Genomic DNA, 18396 nt, shown 5'->3' on the forward strand with positions numbered 1-18396 from the left:
GATGGTTGGATCACAATGCGCCCCTTTTCTGTTCTCTTTTCTTTTTTTTTTCTTTTCTTTTCTTTTTTCTTTTGAGACGTAGTCTCGCTCTGTCGCCCAGGCTGGAGTGCAGTGGCGCGATCTCGGCTCATTGCAAGCTCCGCCTCCCGGGTTCACACCATTCTCCTGCCTCAGCCTCCCGAGGTAGCTGGGACTGCAGGAGCCTGCCAGCACGCCCGGCCAATGGGCCCCTTTTCTAGAGCCTTTCCTGGCCATCTACAGGCAGGGTCCGGCTGGGAAAAAGACGACTGGAATTTCTCGAATGTCGATGGTTTGCATACTTGAGGATTCTACGTGGTTCTCTTGGTTCCTTTGGTGTGTGTGTGGAGGATGCCAAGGCCCTTAGCTGACCTTCAGCTCGTCGTACAGGACCAGCACGAAGCCCGCCCCCACCGCCATGCCTCTGAGGGCGTTGGACGACGCACCCTTGAAAAAGGCCTTGCCCCGCTGGTCTCTGAAGATCTTCCTCCAACAGTCGACGGTGCCCCGTGTACATGATGTCAGCTCCCTTGCGCCGGGACTGCATCATCGTCCGCCGCCGCACTGTGCCGAAGGGGTAGGAGACCACGCCAGCCACGGCCGTCACGGTCTGCGCGATCGTCCAGCTCACCAGGATGTGCGTGTTCTTGGGGTCGGGGAACATGCCCTTGACCGTATCGTACACCCTGACGTAGGCTGCCTGGTAGATGATGATGGCCTGCACTGAGACGCTGAAGCCCTGGTACAGGCCCCGGATGCCGTGGGACTTGCTGATCTTCACTAGGCAGTCTCCCAGGCCTCGGAACCCACGCTCCGTGCCTGACTTTCCCACGTCTGCTGCCAGGCGCGTTCTGGTGAAATCCAGGGGATACACGATGACCGTGCCGCCAGAAGCCAGGTTGCCCGCAAAGTACCTCCAGAACTGCGTGTGCTTGTCCACGCCCGCCAGGAAGATCTGCTTGTACTTATCCTTGAAGGCGAAATTGAGAGCTTGCGTGGGGAAGTAGCGGATGACATTGGCCAGGTTGCCCCTCCAGAAGGACAGCACACCCTGATCCTTGGGGATGCAGACGATGCAGTCCACGATGCCCTTGCACTGCTTGTTGGCGGCCATCGGCATGCTGGCGTGCTGCACCTGCAGCAGCAGCTGGACCCGCTTGATGGATGCCACGGCTGTCTTGGAGATAGCGGCGGTGATGCCTCCGGCTAGGAAGTCCTTGGCGAAGGAGATGGCTTGTTCCGTCATGGTGGCCTGGCGGGCAGCGGAGCGGACTGACAGCCAGAGAGCAGGCGCGGAGAGTGAAGGGAGAGCGTCACTGGCTCAGCCCTGGCGCCACCAGGACCGAAAGCAGCTACATTCTATTTATTAATTATGATCTCCAAAGGTTCCCACCTCCTTATAGAAGAGAGGCAAGGTTCTGGAAGAGTAGGTTGGACTGAGATATTGCTATGACCATTGTAAAAAATATAGCCTACCACGGCCTTCCTTGTCATCAAAACAGCTCTTATTCTGCTCACACGCTAAATGTAATCATCTGTGTCCCAGGCCTCCACCCATAAAGTCTCATTCTATGAGAGATTCCGGCTTAGGTATAGGAGTTCCAGGTGTGGATGAGTTTTCTTGTGTAGCACTTCAACTGTAGCTCCGCTGATTTTCTCTCAATTTGAAAACTTGTAAATTAATGAGGCAAGTCCTCTGTCCTCTATATTCAACATATAATAGAGAGAAAGACGTAGGATAAATACAATAGATGCTTTTACTCCAAAAGGCAGCAATGGGAGGCGTGCCATTATTGGTCCTAGCAATTCTGAAACCCACTGAGTGCTGTTTGTCAGTTCCTTGCTTCCCTAACCACACTCACTCCTAATTCTTTGGTCTAATGTTCCGTGACTCTTTGCTGTGCCCATTGGGCTTACATCTTTGCCTCACCAGTTATTCTTTCTTTTCAATTAAAAAAATATATCATGCTTGCAACCGAGTAGTTTTCTCAGCCTCCTTGCTGCCCATGGTAGTTCAAGGGTCTACATACCACTCTTCATTGTTACTTTGTCCGTTTCAGTTCAAGCTGACATAATTTGCTTAAAATCTCTGTGGGTTTTATCTAATTCCATTATAATGCAATCTATTAGATAAAAGCCACACCCCAAAACTTCACTAAAGTAAGCTCTTCTTTATGCAGCAGTTTAGAGATGTGAGACCATTGTCAGATGGTCTTTATTATTTCTTATAAGAAATTCATGAATTATTTGTATCATTGTCTATTTAAAAGTAAACTGTACTGTTTCTCCGGATGCTATCAATATTATTTATTTTGTTTCTAAAGTTGTACTATGATAGCCTAGGGGATTGTTTTCTTTTCTTTTCTTTTTTTTTTTTTTTTTGAGACAGGGTATCATTCTGTCTGTCACCCAGGCTGGTGTGCAGTGGTGTGATCATAGCTCACTGTAGCCTGGACCTTCCTGGTTTCAGGTTATCCTTCCACCTCAGCCTCCCTAGTAGCTGGGACTATAGGCGTGTGCCACCATGCCCAGCCAATTCTTGTATTTTCAGTAGAGACAAGTTTTTGCCTTGTTGCTCAGGCTGCTCTCAAACTCTTAGACTCAAACAATCCACCAGCCTCAGCCTCCCAAAATGTTGGTACTACAGGCATGAGCAACTACACTGGGCATAGGATATAGTTTTCTTTGTATTAATTATGCCTGATGCTCACTGAGCTTTTATGGCTTCAAGTTAATAAATACTTTACTGTTATTTTATCTTTTTTTTTTCCTAATATTTTCCACCTTTTTTTTTCTTGCTAGGCTCACTTAGCATTTTCTGACTTAACACACTGCTATTGCCTTACAGGACTCTATGTATATGTTTTATTTGTTCATAGAATTTATTTTTAGTTCTTTTTCATAGTTTCCATTTATCTGCTATTTCCCATCTGTTTGTTCATTTTGTTAATGTTTCATCTGAGGATCTTGAATATATGTGTAATACCTTTAAAAATGTCCTTGTATGTTAGCTCCAACATCTGATCGTAGTGATGACTGTTTTTTTCTTTTTTTATATATTTTTTTCACTTCTGTGGGTACATAATAGATGTATATATTTTTGTGGTACATACGATATTTTGTTACAGGAGTGCAATGCATAATAATCATATCATGGAAAATGGAGTATTTATTCCCTGAAGCATTTATCTTTTGCATTATAAACAATACAATTATACTCTTTTAATTATTTTAAAATGTACAATTACATTATTGTTGACTATAGTCACCCTTTTATGCTATCAAATACTAGGTCTTATCTATTTTATTTTTTTGTACCAATTAACAATTCCCACCTCCCCACCAACCTCCTACTATACTTCCCAGCTTCTGGTAACCATTTCTATTTTTACTCTCTATTTCTATGGGTTTAATTGTTTTGATTTTTAGATCCTACAAATAAGTGAGAACATGTGATGTTTGTCTTTCTGTTTCTAGCTTATTTCACTTAACATAATGACCTCCAGTTTCATCCATGTTGGTGCAAATGACTGAATGCCATTCTTTTCTTATGGCTGAATAGCACTCCATTGTGTGTAAGTACCACATTTTTCTTATCCATTTATCTGTTAATGGACACTTCAGTTGCTTCCAAATCTTGCCTATTGTGAACAGTGCTGCAACAAACATAGGAGTGCAGATATTTCTTCAATATGCTGATTTCCTTTCTTTGGCGTAAATACCCAGCAATGGGATTTCTGGATTGTATGGTAGCTCTACTTTAGTTTTTTGAAGAACCTTCATACTGTTCTATGTAGTGGTTGTACTAACTTTCATTCACACCAACAGCGTACGAGTGTTCTCTTTCCTCCACATTCTCTGCAGCATTTGTTATTACCTGTCTTTTGGAAATAAGCCATTTTAACTGGAATGAGATGATATCTCATTGTAGTTTTGATTTGCATTTCTCTAATGATCAATGATATTGATCACCTTTTCACATGTCTGTTTGCCATTTGTATGTCTTCTTTTGAGAAATGTCTATTCAAATTATTTGCCCATTTTAAAATCAGATTACTGGATTTTTTTTTCTTGTAGAGTCATTGGAGCTCCTTATATATTCTAGCTATTAACCTTTGTCAGATAGATAGTTTTCAGATATTTTGTCCCATTCTGTGGGTTGTCTCTTCACTTAATGGATTGGTTCCTTTGCTGTGCAGAAGATATTCAACTCCACGTGATCCCATTTGTCCATTTTTGCTTTGGTTGTGCTTGTGGGGTATTACTCAAGAAATCTTTCCCCAGACTGATATCTTGGACAGTTTTCCCAATGTTTTCTGGTAGCAGTTTAATAGTTTAAGGTCTTATATTAAATTTTTAAATTCATTTTTATTTGAATCAATATTTTATTTGAATCTCTTATATGGTAAGAAATAGGGGTCTGGTTTCATTCTTCTGCATACTGATATCCAGTTTTCCCAGCATCATTTATTGAAAAAACTGTCTTTTCCCCAGTGTATTTTTGGCACCTTTGTTGAAAGGTAAGTTGAAAACGACTTCTCTGTGGGTATGTGGATTTGCTTCTAGGTTCTTTCTTCTGTTCCACTGGTCTATGTTTCTGTTTCTATGCCAGGACTATGCTGTTTTGGTTACTGTAGCTCTGTAGTGTAATTTGAAGTCAGTAATGTGATTCCCTCAGTTTTGTTCTATTTGCTTAGGATAGCTTTGGCTATTCTGGGTCTTTTGTGATTGCATATAAATTTTAGGATTTTTTTTTCTCTAGAATGTCATTGATATTTTGATAAGGATTGCACTGAATTTGTACATTGCTTTGAGTAGTATGGACATTTTAACAATGTTGATTTTCCCTTCCATGAACATGCAATATCTTTCAAGTTCCTGGGGACTTTTTCAATTTCATTAATCAGTGTCTTATATTTTTCATGTAGTATGTGTTTCTCAGATTCATTTGTTATTTTTCAATGGAAAGGAAGAGGGAGTCATTGTATTGTAAAAACATATGGGCTTTCAGGTTGGAACATACCAAGGTTGGAATTCCACTTCTGCTAATTGCAGAAGGTGAAAATAGCTGGTAGAGTAACTAGACAAAAGTGGCACTAGCTAATTTTAGTTTCCATCTTTAGATGAGACAAATCAAGTTATTTTATGTCAGATTATAACTTTGCATAAGTAGATAACAATGGCAGAAATTATTTCCATTTTTGATTGGTCTTTATTTTCAATTGATGCAAAGTGTTTTATTTATTTATTTTTTAATTTTTTTATTATTAGACCTTAAGTTTTAGGGTACATGTGCACAACGTGCATGTTTGTTACATATATATACATGTGCCATGTTGGTGTGCTGTACCCATTAACTCGTCATTTAGCATTAGGTATATCTCCTAATGCTATCCCTCCCCCCTCCCCCCACCCCACAACAGTCCCCGGTGTGTGATGTTCCCTTCCTGTGTCCATGTGTTGTCATTGTTCAATTCCCACCTATGACTGAGAACATGCCATGTTTGGTTTTTTGTCCTTGCAATAGTTTGCCAGTTTCATCTATGTCCCTACAAAGGACATGAACTCATCCTCTTTTATGGCTGCATAGTATTCCATGGTGTATATGTGCCACATTTTCTTAATCCAGTCTATCTTTGTTGGACATTTAGGTTGGTTCCAAGTCTTTGCTATTGTGAATAGTGCCACTATAAACATACGTGTGCATGTGTCTTTATAGCAGCATGATTTATAATCCTTTGGGTATATACCCAGTAATGGGATGGCTGGGTCAAATGGTGTTTCTAGTTCTAGATCCCTGAGGAATCGCCACACTGACTTCCACAATGGTTGAACTAGTTTACAGTCCCACCAACAGTGTAAAAGTGTTCCTATTTCTCCACATCCTCTCCAGCACCTGTTGTTTCCTGACTTTTTAATGATCACCATTCTAACTGGTGTGAGATGGTATCTCATTGTGGTTTTGATTTGCATTTCTCTGATGGCCGGTGATGATGAGCATTTTTTCATGTGTCTTTTGGCTGCATAAATGTCTTCTTTTGGGAAGTGTCTGTTCATATCTTTTGCCCACTTTTTGATGGGGTTGTTTGCTATTTTCTTGTAAATTTGTTTGAGTTCATTGTAGATTCTGGATATTAGCCCTTTGTCAGATAAGTAGGTTGCAAAAATTTTCTCCCATTCTGTAGGTTGCCTGTTCACTCTGATGGTAGTTTCTTTTGCTGTGCAGAAGCTCTTTAGTTTAATTAGATCCCAATTGTCAATTTTGGCTTTTGTTGCCATTGCTTTTGGTGTTTTAGACATGAAGTCCTTGCCCATGCCTATGTCCTGAATGGTATTGCCTAGGTTTTCTTCCAGGGTTTTTAGATCTAACATTTAGATCTAACAACATTTAGATCTAAAAAAATTTAGATCTAGGGTTTTAGGTCTAACATTTAAGTCTTTAATCTATCTTGAATTAATTTTTGTATAAGGTGTAAGGAAGGGATCCAGTTTCAGCTTTCTACATATGGCTAGCCAGTTTTCCCAGCACCATTTATTAAATAGGGATCCTTTCCCCATTGCTTGTTTTTGTCAGCTTTGTCAAAGATCAGATAGTAGATATGTGGCATTATTTCTGAGGGCTCTGTTCTGTTCCATTGGTCTATATCTCTGTTTTGGAACCAGTACCATGCTGTTTTGGTTACTGTAGCCTTCTAGTATAGTTTGAAATCAGGTAGCGTGATGCCTCCAGCTTTGTTCTTTTGGCTTAGGATTGACTTGGCACTGTGGGCTCTTTTTTGGTTCCATGTGAACTTTAAAGTAGTTTTTTCCAATTCTGTGAAGAAAGTCATTGGTAGCTTGATGGAGATGGCATTGAATCTATAAATTACCTTGGGCAGTATGGCCATTTTCACGATATTGATTCTTCCTACCCATGAGCACGGAATGTTCTTCCATTTGTTTGTATCCTCTTTTATTTCATTGAGCAGTGGTTTGTAGTTCTCCTTGAAGAGGTCCTTCACATCCCTTTTAAGTTGGATTCCTAGGTATTTTATTCTCTTTGAAGCAATTGTGAATGGGAGTTCACTCATGATTTGGCTCTCTGTTTGTCTGTTATTGGTGTATAAGAATGCTTGTGATTTTTGCACATTGATTTTGTATCCTGAGACTTTGCTGAAGTTGCTTATCAGCTTGAGGAGATTTTGGGCTGAGATGATGGGGTTTTCTAGATCTACAATCATGTCATCTGCAAACAGGGACAATTTGACTTCCTCTTTTCCTAATTGAATACCCTTTATTTCCTTCTCCTGCCTAATTGCCCTGGTCAGAACTTCCAACACTATGTTGAATAGGAGTGGTGAGAGAGGGCGTCCCTGTCTTGTGCCAGTTTTCAAAAGGAATGCTTCCAGTTTTTGCCCATTCAGTATGATATTGGCTGTGGGTTTGTCATAGATAGCTCTTATTATTTTGAGATACGTCCCTTCAATACCTAATTTATTGAGAGTTTTTAGCATGAAGAGTTGTCGAATTTTGTCAAAGGCCTTTTCTGCATCTATTGAGATAATCATGTGGTTTTTGTCTTTGGTTCTGTTTATATGCTGGATTACATTTATTGATTTGTGTATGTTGAACCAGACTTGCATCCCAGGGATGAAGCCCACTTGATCATGGTGGATAAGCTTTTTGATGGGCTGCTGGATTCAGTTTGCCAGTATTTTATTGAGGATTTTTGCATCGATGTTCATCAAGGATATTGGTCTAAAATCCTCTTTTTTTGTTTTGTCTCTGCCCGGCTTTGGTATCAGGATGATGCCGGCCTCATAAAATGAGTTAGAGAGGACTCCCTCTTTTTCTATTGATTGAAATAGTTTAGTTTCAGAAGGAATGGTACCGACTCCTCCTTGTACCTCTGGTAGAATTTGGCTGTGAATCCGTCTTGTCCTGGACTTTTTTTGGTTGGTAAGCTATTAATTATTGCCTCAATTTCAGAGCCTGTTATTGGTCTATTCAGAGATTCAACTTCTTCCTGGTTTAGTCTTGGGAGGATGTATGTGTCGAGGAATTTATACATTTCTTCTAGATTTTCTAGTTTATTTGCGTAGACGTGTTTATAGTATTCTCTGATGGTAGTTTGTATTTCTGTGGGATCAGTGGTGATGTCCCCTTTATCATTTTTTATTGCGTCTATTTGATTCTTCTTTTATTCTTTATTAGTCTTGCTAGCGGTTTATCAATTTTGTTGATCTTTTCAAAAAACCAGCTCCTGTATTCATTAATTTTTTGAAGGGTTTTTTGTAAGATAGTATAGTAGTAGCAGCAAAATAAAAATTACTATGCAATCTTCATGTGTCTATAAAAATATGGAATGTGGGTCTTAAATGTGTGTATTAAAGATGGAGTAAGTTTCTGGAGAGAATTGAAGCACACAGAGACATGTAATCATTAACCCTAAATTGTTGATAAACTTGTTTAATATCTTTAAACATTATGTAGAACAATGACTGGGGAACCAGAGCTGAAAAAAGAAACGAGTAATACATTTTGCCTACAGTAATGTGCTAGAAATCCGTGGAAAAGCAAATTATTGTTATGGTGTAGTTGTCATTAGTTCATATACTTTATGGTGGTAGGCAATTTCTATAATGGTGCCTAAACTCATTTATTTTTTAATTTTTTATTTTTTTTAAGTTTTGCTCTTGTTGCCCAAGCTGGAGTGCAACGGCACGATCTCAGTTCACTGCAACCTCCGCCTCCTGGGTTCAAGCAGTTCTCCTGCCTCAGCCTCCTGAGTAGCTGGGATTACAGGCATGTACCAGCATGCCCGGCTAATTTTGTATTTTTAGTGGAGACAGGGTTTCTCCATGTTGGTCAGGCTGGTCTCGAACTCCCGACCTCAGGTGATCCACTTGCCTTGGCCTCCCGAAGTGCTGGGATTACAGGCATGAGCCACTGCGACCAGCCTGGAAAATATTTTAAGTAAGCTGGAGGCCATTATCCCTAGCAAACTAATGGGGGAACAGAAAACTAAATATTGCAGTGCTAGAGTTTGAGTTTGATTTGGAGTCTATAATTTTGCCATTTCTATATGTGTCATGATCTATGGTAAGGGATATTTAAAACTCTGCCATCCAGTCACTCATAATAAAAAAATACATTTGGATAGGCTGATTGATGATAAAGATTCTGAATATCTAAAACATCCATGTTCAACATGAATTTAGGTATTGTGATTGCTATGACTTGGGAAATAAATAAACTCTCCTTTTTCTGACATTAAAACCTATAGAAACAATCTCCTCTCATTTCCAGTAGCAAAACAAATAACACTGTCTCATGCCGTATCCATTTCTTATTTACTCAGCAGAATTTCCCATGGGTGGTAATTACTGTTTAGGACAGGTGGATTTCTCAGGTTTGGGGTTTCAGCTACCCGAAAGTTATTTGAGTTACCCCAAGATTTATTTTCTTATAATTAATATCCTAGGAAAATGATATAACTTTTATACTATGACTAAAATTTTGTATAGAACAGCAACAGGAAGAGAAAATCTGTATTTCTACCAACTGTGATTTCTTTTAGCTCTGAAAGAGAGACATGTGAATAATAAATAGATGTACTGAACTTGAGAGAAAAGTGTTTTTCTGTGTCAAAGATTTAAATGTAAGTTGCAAGCATAATTCTGGTTTACTGCACATCTGTAGTGACTTTGTAAGGAACAATAAGTTTATCATCTCAAGGACAGCACGAGTCAGTGGTTTTAGGGGATTTAATAATAACCATGAAAAATCTGTACTTTGTTATATTGGCTGTGACATAGCTTGCAAAGTGTCATGTAGGACTTGCTGAATTGTATCACTGAAGGCTGCAATCCTTAAGCAGAGAAAGTTCTTTAAATGTAGGTCATTGTGTTCTTTTGTATAATCAGATAGAAATAGCCAGAAAGTATTTTATGACACTCAAACAACAAAAATGAAAATCATATTATTCACTCATTTTAAGATGTAACCCATAATAGACACACATAAATGATCTTATTATCTAAATGTCAGTTAATGAAGACTGAATCTTCAAAAGTTTTGAGTTTCAGTTGTTTAGAGTTATGTAGTAGATATGAAAAAGTGAGCTATTCAGAATAATGCTTAGCGTTCTATTTCGTCTATTCCAGAAGCTAGTGTGGTACGAACAATTGAGGTAATAATGATATTGATAGTATGGCAGTAGTAATAAAATGATAATGAAAAATTATTGCACACTCTCTATGTGCCTATTAAAAACATTTAATATTTGCCTTAAATGTGTATATTAATGATGGGGTAAGATTATGGAGAGAATTGAAGCATGCAGAGATTTGTTGGTGAACTGCAACTTCTTTTCCTAAAGAAAATTACCAATACTTTACTTTTAACATCAGTTAGTGGCTGAAAATCTTAAGCTTTGGCTCACCAGAGGTCATTTCTAGAGGGCAGATATTTCAGCAGAGACTTTAAGGGTGTGATGGATCTACAGTAAATATATAAGAGATTATTCCTCTCTCAAGTTATTTGGTAAATAATGAAGTTGCATTGGGAAAGAACATAAAAAGTCTAGGGAGAAAGTATATAAATAGGAGAGAAGAGTTTTTATTTTTGTTTAATTTTCTTGCACTGCCATCAAGGACTCAAGATTATAGTTCAGGGACCATCAGGGGAAGGGTTTCCATGTAAAGCTCTCCATTTAAAGAATGTAGGTAAAGAAACATAGTGCAAAGAAACCTAGTGGTGAATGTTCATTGCACCACTATTCACAATAGCAAAGATATGGAATCAACCTAAATTCCCATCAATGACAGATTGGATAAACAAAATGTGGTATATATGCACCATAGAATACTATGCAGCCATAAAAAGAACAAGATAATGGGGGAATAGAAAACTAAATATTGCATGTTTTCATTTGTAAGTGGGAGCTAAATGATAAGAACTCATGGACACAAAGAGGGAATGATAGACACTGAGGCCTACATATGGGTGAACGGTGGGAGGAGGGAGAGGAGCAAAAAACAAACAAACAAACAAAAAACATAACTTTTGGGTACTAGGCTTAGTACCTGGGTGATGAAATGATTTGTACAGCAAACCACAGTGGCACAAATTTACCTATGTACCAAACCTGCACATGTACTCCTGACATAATATGAAAGTTTTTTAAAAGCCCAGAAAAATAAAACAAAAAAACAGAACAAGCAGAAAATAGCAGATTAAGCCTTACACAACAATAATTACATTAAATGTAGATGACCTCATTAAAACAACTGAACTCATGTAAATAGAGAATAGAATGATTGCTACCAGAGGTTTGGAAGCGTAGTGTGAGGGTAGGAGGGACGTTAAGGAAAGAGGAGATGGTTAATGGCTACAAAAAATATTTAGAATGAATAAAATCTGGTATATGATAGCACAACAGTGCATCTATAGTCAATGTTAATTTAATTGTACATTTAAAAATAACTAAAAGTGTGTAACTGGATTGCTTGTAACACAAAGGATAAATGCTTGAGGTGGATATACCATTTACCCTGATGTAATTGTTACACTTTGTATGCCTGCATCAAAATATTCCATATAGCTCATAAATATATACACCTACTATGTACTCACAAAAATTAAAATTAAATTTTTTAAGAAAAATGTAAATGGTCCAATACACCAATTAAGAGATTGAAAGGCTGGGCACGGTGGCTCAGGCCTGTAATCCCAGCACTTTGGGAGGCTGAGGAGGGTGGATCATCCGAGGTCAGGAGTTAAAGACCAGCCTGGCCAACTTGATGAAACCCTGTCTCTACTAAAAATACAAAAATTAGCCAGGCCTGGTGGTGGGCGCCTGTAATCCCAGCTACTCAGGAAGTTAAGGCAGGAGAATCCCTTGAACCCAGGAAGTGGGGGTTGCAGTGAGCTGAAGTTGTGCCACTGTACTCCAGCCTGGGAGACAAAGTGAGACTCCCTCTCAAAAAAAAAAAAAAAATAAATAAATAAATAAAAAGAGTGGATTAGAAACATAACCCAACTAAAAAGAATAAATAAATTAAAAATAAAGAATATAGTTAGCTGTATTTCAGGAACAAATGTGACACAGAGATAGAACAGAGACCTAACAAAAGTTTAACTTAGGCTTTATTTAGCCTAGACATGATGGAATTGAAGTAGTAATTTCACAGCAGCAGAAAAGATGAAACTCTCTTGAATAAAGGTAACATAATCTGGATATTTATAAAATTTTAAAATATTGCCTAACATTCAATAAAATAATTTCTAGGCATGCCAAGAGAAAATATGTTACTGAAAACAAGAGAAAAAGAAAATAATAGAAATGGACCCACAAGAAATTTAGATATTGAAATTATCAGGTAAATACTTTCAATCATCATTAATTTGTCAAGAAAAGAGTAAATAAGTGACGCAAGAAATGAACATATGGATGACTTTACCAGATAATCACATTTAATAAAATAAGTTATATAAAACTTCCTGAATGAAATATGATATCTCAAATCGAATATTAGACATAGGAGGAAACGTGATGAGTTCACTAGAAGATAGATTGTTAGAGAATAGTCAAGTTGAGGCACAGCCAGAAAAAGAGGGAAAATGGAAAAGTCAATTTTAAGGCACATTTGGGAAGATTATGTCAGAAAGAAAGTTAGAGGCTAATTTGTTTAGATTCTTCTATGGAGTTAATTTAAATCTTTGGCTATTATGTGAAGTGTAATGAGAGCAACTGAAGAGTTTTATGCTGTGGAGTGAGTAATCTGATACATGTTTTGAAGACTTATCTGGCTGCCCTGTAGAAGATAGGTGGGGGCAGCCACTTGAGAAGCAAATATAGTAGTCCAGGTCATCAATAATAGTGATCTGGATTGTGGGGTATCAATGGACAGTTTGAAGATTTGGCTTAAGGCATTGATCATTTATTGGATATAAGAGATAAAAATAGCATAAAATTGTTCTAGAATGTTATGAGAATATTTCTTCATTAAAGGTTTAGAGACTTAGACATTTTTATGTCAGCTGTCATAACCACTTTTTATTTATGGCAAGAATTATAGTGTGTGTGCGTGTGTGTGTGTACGAGTGAGAGAGAGAGAGACAGAGACAAAAGAGATGGATACCTGAATGTATCAGATATTAAGATAATCCTTTGAGAACATAAAAATGTAATACTCATGTCTGAAGGATTTTTAAAATTGTACTTTGTTTTTCTGTGTGATTATCTATAGTCTACTTTCCTGTATCAGCTATAAGTCAAATAAAATTAAAAATACTACTTTTTATTTCATCTACAAATATGATTATATTAATGCCAATTATCTACAATATCCTATTACAATATAAAAAAATAGAAAAACACCAGGGATTAGAAGATTTGCTACTACTATTTCTATTTACTATTTAGTATTTATATTTGCTATTACTATTAGTATTGCTATTTCAATAATCTGGGTGGATAAATAGAAAAAATGAGAATGAGATACAAAAGACTAGATAAGGGGAGAAAAGGTGATAAAAATAAATAGGAAACAAACAGAAAGCTCAAATATTGCGTTCATTTAACAGGCATATCTTTGTGCATATTTTAGAGAACTCTATAAGCGGGACTGGGAGGAATAAGTAATAAGATGGGGTGTGATAAAATAGACATTGAAAAGGACCCCTGCCAAAATGATTTTTTTCAGGGTAACTTCTCCCTGTTAGAAGTCATTTGTACAATTGTATGAAAAGCTTTATGCTGTGTTTAATATGACATAATCTACAATGAATAAATAATTTGGCTCTGTTTCCAGGTCTTGATATAGTAATTTGACTGTCTTGATATAATCATATAAGCATTAATAGATCTATTTATTATCTGCCAACTAAGAGGTAATTGGGTCTAAGAAAAAGGTAGCAAATATGGTTTATTTCAGGCCAGAGGCCAGGAAGCTCCTTTTCGTGAGGTTCTGCCTCAAGAGAGAAATCCAGGCCAGGCATGGTGGCTCATGACTGTAATCCCAGCACTTTGGAAGACTGAGCCAGAAAGATTTCTTGAGCCCAAGAGTCCAAGACCAGCCTGGACAACATACTGAGAACCATCTCCACAAAGGAAAACAAAATGAGAGAGAAAGAGATCCAAGAGGTGATAGCACGGTTTCCAGGCACTGTCATGATGTTCCTGCATGCTTCCTGGGGCTGATGGATAAAGACTCCAATAGACAATTGAGATAAGACACAAAATCTCGAAAACAAATTTGACTAGCTGATAATTTTGGCAATGGGCAGCCTGATAAAGAATATCATGGAAGACTATACATATTATTTTCCCAGAACTAATTTTAAAACTTCAGTGTAGGTCACTCTAAATAGTAGAAAAGTTTCTGAACTGTGGCAGAAGCAAATTCTTTAGAATGTTTGATGTCAGAAGCAAATTCTTTAGATTGTTTGATGTCTTTGTCTGGACTGTAATCTAACTCACAAGCTTTGCTGTGATTTCACGCAGTTGTTTCCTTTCATATCAGGTTCTAAAAGCACTATCCTTAGACAGAACTCTTTTTCGTCTTTTTTGGTTGAAAGAGAATACAATTTTAGTATTGCTTCAACCCTAGTGGTAATCAGATGTCTCAAATATGAATCTACTCTAAGAAGTTGCAATTACAGCATAAGAAAATATTACATTTGAAATAACCATTGGAAGCAACCACACAGTGGTAATATAAGTCTGCAACTCTCTAAATCGATGCCTCTAACATTAAAGAAAATCCAGCTATGAGATAACCTACAAAACCAAGAAAATATAATGTATGTATGTATATGAATATATGCCCTTTTTCTATAACAAGTAGACACATGAACTATGATGTCATATGCCATTAGTAGTTAGAGATAGATAAATTAATTTACTATTTTAAAGTTATCTGTTTATGTATCCAAAAATGTCTATCATTAGGTTTTATAAGCATCTGGGGCAACTTCCACATTGCCTGAATAAAGTATTTAAAACTGACTTTCCTTGTCTCAATGTCTCCTTTTTTAAATTTTTGTATTATATGCCTAATTTGCACTATAGTCTTTCTAAAAATTCAAATCTCATGAAGACAATCCCACTCTATTAAAAATTCAGAATCATTCACTATTACTCTCAGATCAAATCCCAATACTTCTTCATGGTTACTTACTATTATATGATTATTTGTTATTTCAAACATTCCCCAATTTTGTCTAACCAGGCTCATTTATCACTGTATACTCTAGCTCAGGGCATCTTAACCTACCCATCTTCTTCTTGCTATAGTTATAAAACTAAAATCCCTGTGTATATTGACTCATTCAAATAGATACTGTAGTTAGAATTGTTTTCTAATTAATCAAAGTTAAGTCGCAGTTTGGACTTAGCTAGAACATCTATTATAAAATTAAGACAAATTAAATACACTAATACCTACATATATGCATGCCCTGCCACACAGAGATAAGCATATATATTATTAAAGAGAGAACAATAGGTATATATGCTATATTTATATAGACTAGACACTATGTATGTCGACAGGACAGGGACTTGCTCTGTTTGCTCACCTTTGTAAAATGCCTGATCACGGGAGACCTTCAGTAAAATTCTGTTAAATGAGTAAATGGATAAAATTAATAACCCAAATCCTTGCTCAATGTATGATTCTATGACTTTAATTCAGATTATGTTGAGACTCCTCAATGTGTAGCTTACTTAATATGAACTTTGTTCTTCTAATTGGAGTTAGTTTTGCATACATTTTTCTAAGGGGCAAAAATAAAAATATTAAAAATGCTAACTAAAGCTCCGTACACTATTTTTTTGCACTTCAGAAGTATTTTATTCTGTTCTTGTGAATCATGTAAAATAACTTAATGAAGATAATGCATTTTATAGTCTGAATATAAAAATTTTATATTGCATTATTCACTGATGGATAAAAAGACTGCTAAATATTTGATATTATCAAATTAAATAAAATTTGGCCTAAAACTGCCTCTGTACTTTGAATTCCTACATAGTGAATGACAACCTGACTTAGTATGTAAATAAACTACAACTTAAGACAATGTTCTTATAAAAAGCAGATGAGTGTTGGCCAATCACATCAGCCAAACTTCAGCCAGTCACAGGCTTCCAACTGATCAGACTACACCCACATAAGGCAAATGCTGAGCTGTAACCAATCAAGTTGTTGGTATAAGTTACATCTTTTCTCTTTCTATAAATATCACCTGGCCATTTTGCTGGTTGAACTAGCTCTCCTGGTTAGCTGCGTTTCCTAATTTATGGATCGTTATTTGCTCAAATAAATTATGCAAAATTTAATGTGTCTAAAGTTTTTCTTTTAACAGTTTGGCATTAAAAAGCGGGATCTGAAGACCTCTACTGACCTCCAGGAGCACCAAGTGAGCAAATGAAGGTACCCTCTAGGCCCCATTTTGCCCATTGATCTCTCACATCAACTGGAGGTCATGAATGAGTTTGCTCACAGATTTGAGCTCCACAAATTTGTGATTTGAACTCTCCAACTTCATTTGAGCAATTGTTACTGGACTAGGTCCAGGATTAAATTGAATCCAAAAATTAACTTGATTAGATTCTGTCAGTTAGAGCCAGGTAAATACCTTTTGAAACTGAATTCCTCCAAATCGAAGGAGTTTCAGACTCCAGGAGATTGAGACATCAGCTAAGTTTATGCATAAAAATCGTGGTCCCAGAACCTGTTCATTGTTTGAAAACTGAGTTAACCTCAATAAGGACAAGGTGGAATTACAGTGAACGCAGTGGCAAAGTTTTAACCCAAATAAAATTGTTAACTTGCAAGATACTTAAGAAAAGATCTAAAACACAACAAAAGCAATGAGATGCATTCTTTAATTGGCACAAAGAGACATCTAAAAGACTGAATGAATCAGATACTGGCTCTTTAAAAGGTTCTTTACAGAGGGCAAATAAAAAAATCTTAAAAGACTTTTTCACAAATATTAGTCTAAAGCTTTAGCCATCTGGGAAAAGCAAACAAACATACAAGCAAACAAAACAAAAAAACCTATTTAACCAGCCAGAGAAAAATGATTTGGATTCAGATATTCTTTAATAAATTATTGAGTTCTGTATTACCTGTATGTATGTACCTGGCACATAGTTACAATTTTGTATGCTTCTATATGTGATATATGTGTGATATTTTTTATCTTCATATGATATTGCCAAAAATTAGATTGTAAATGAGATCTATTTAATTGGCTTAAAGAAAAATAAACACATAAATTATTTCCTCTGCAAAATAAGAACTAACCCAAATGCTTTTCAAGTTCATGTGTCTTGAGAAATCTTTAGTATTTAAGAATATTGTTGATTTGATTAATACAGTCGTATCTTCATAATTGTCAGTATTAAGTGTAATACAGATACACGACTTTTCCTACCTGGATTTATTAGTAAAATTAGTAAATGTTATCTTTATATTACAAAATTTATCAGCAAGAAAAATAAGATAATGGCAACTTTTTGATGTCTCATCTTCATAAGCAATCCAAGCATAATTGTTAATAAATAAGTGAGTTAAGTAGACTTAAGTAAGATTTTAAAATTTCTGTGAGAAAAAAAGCCCTTTCTATATCAGAAGGTTTAACATTCTTATCACATATAATCAAGGATGGAAAGTTGAGGCTGAAGGAAATTTGTATACACAATGAAGGTCTAGAGGCCAAAAAGAAAAAAAAAAAAGGCCTTGAGAAAACAGATAAGATTTTGTCTCCTCCATAGTTTTTATTACAGAGAGACTAAAAATGTATTTGGGATTCTTACTAAACATGTTCTATGCCACATCAACAAATTATACTATGAGAAAGCATATGCTTCAAGAAATTATAATTCACACATTTTCCAATCCACAGATTGCTAGTATGACAGACATTACACAATTGCTTGCTTCTTGGTGTTCACTGAAAATAAAAGTCACTAAGGATTAAGAATTCTAATTAATATATATAATTAAAATTGCTAAAATTAATATAAGATAAACAATTTATACAAATACACAAGGAAAGCAAGATGTGTTTTTGGTAAGGAAAAGCTAGACAGTATGAGGAGATTTTCTTTTGTGAAGGAAAAATAGAGTAATTTTTCTCATAAAGTAGAATGACTGGTGGTTTCCAAATGAGAAAGAAAAACTATAGGATGAAAAATGAATGGATTTAAGACAGCTGTAAAACGTTTGCAGAAGAGGGTTCTTAGGAAAAATGTTAATATGATCAAGCTGGCTAAGTTTAAAATGAACTGTAAGTTTTGCTAAAAATTGAGCATTAATATCAAAAGTACACAGATGCAAAACTAGAATTAGGTTCTGTTAAAACAGCAAGGTTTTCTTGGAG

At 36.5% G+C, this 18396-nt stretch overlaps 1 pseudogene; it reads right to left on the reverse strand.

Moving 5' to 3' along the window:
• Positions 1-381: 381 nt before the first annotated feature.
• LOC100445983 (ADP/ATP translocase 3-like) lies at positions 382-1264 on the reverse strand (annotated as a pseudogene).
• Between the last annotated feature and the right edge of the window lie 17132 nt (positions 1265-18396).

Source organism: Pongo abelii, chromosome 13 (assembly GCF_028885655.2).
Source record: "Pongo abelii isolate AG06213 chromosome 13, NHGRI_mPonAbe1-v2.0_pri, whole genome shotgun sequence".
In the NCBI taxonomy this organism is placed as follows: Eukaryota; Metazoa; Chordata; class Mammalia; order Primates; family Hominidae; genus Pongo; species Pongo abelii.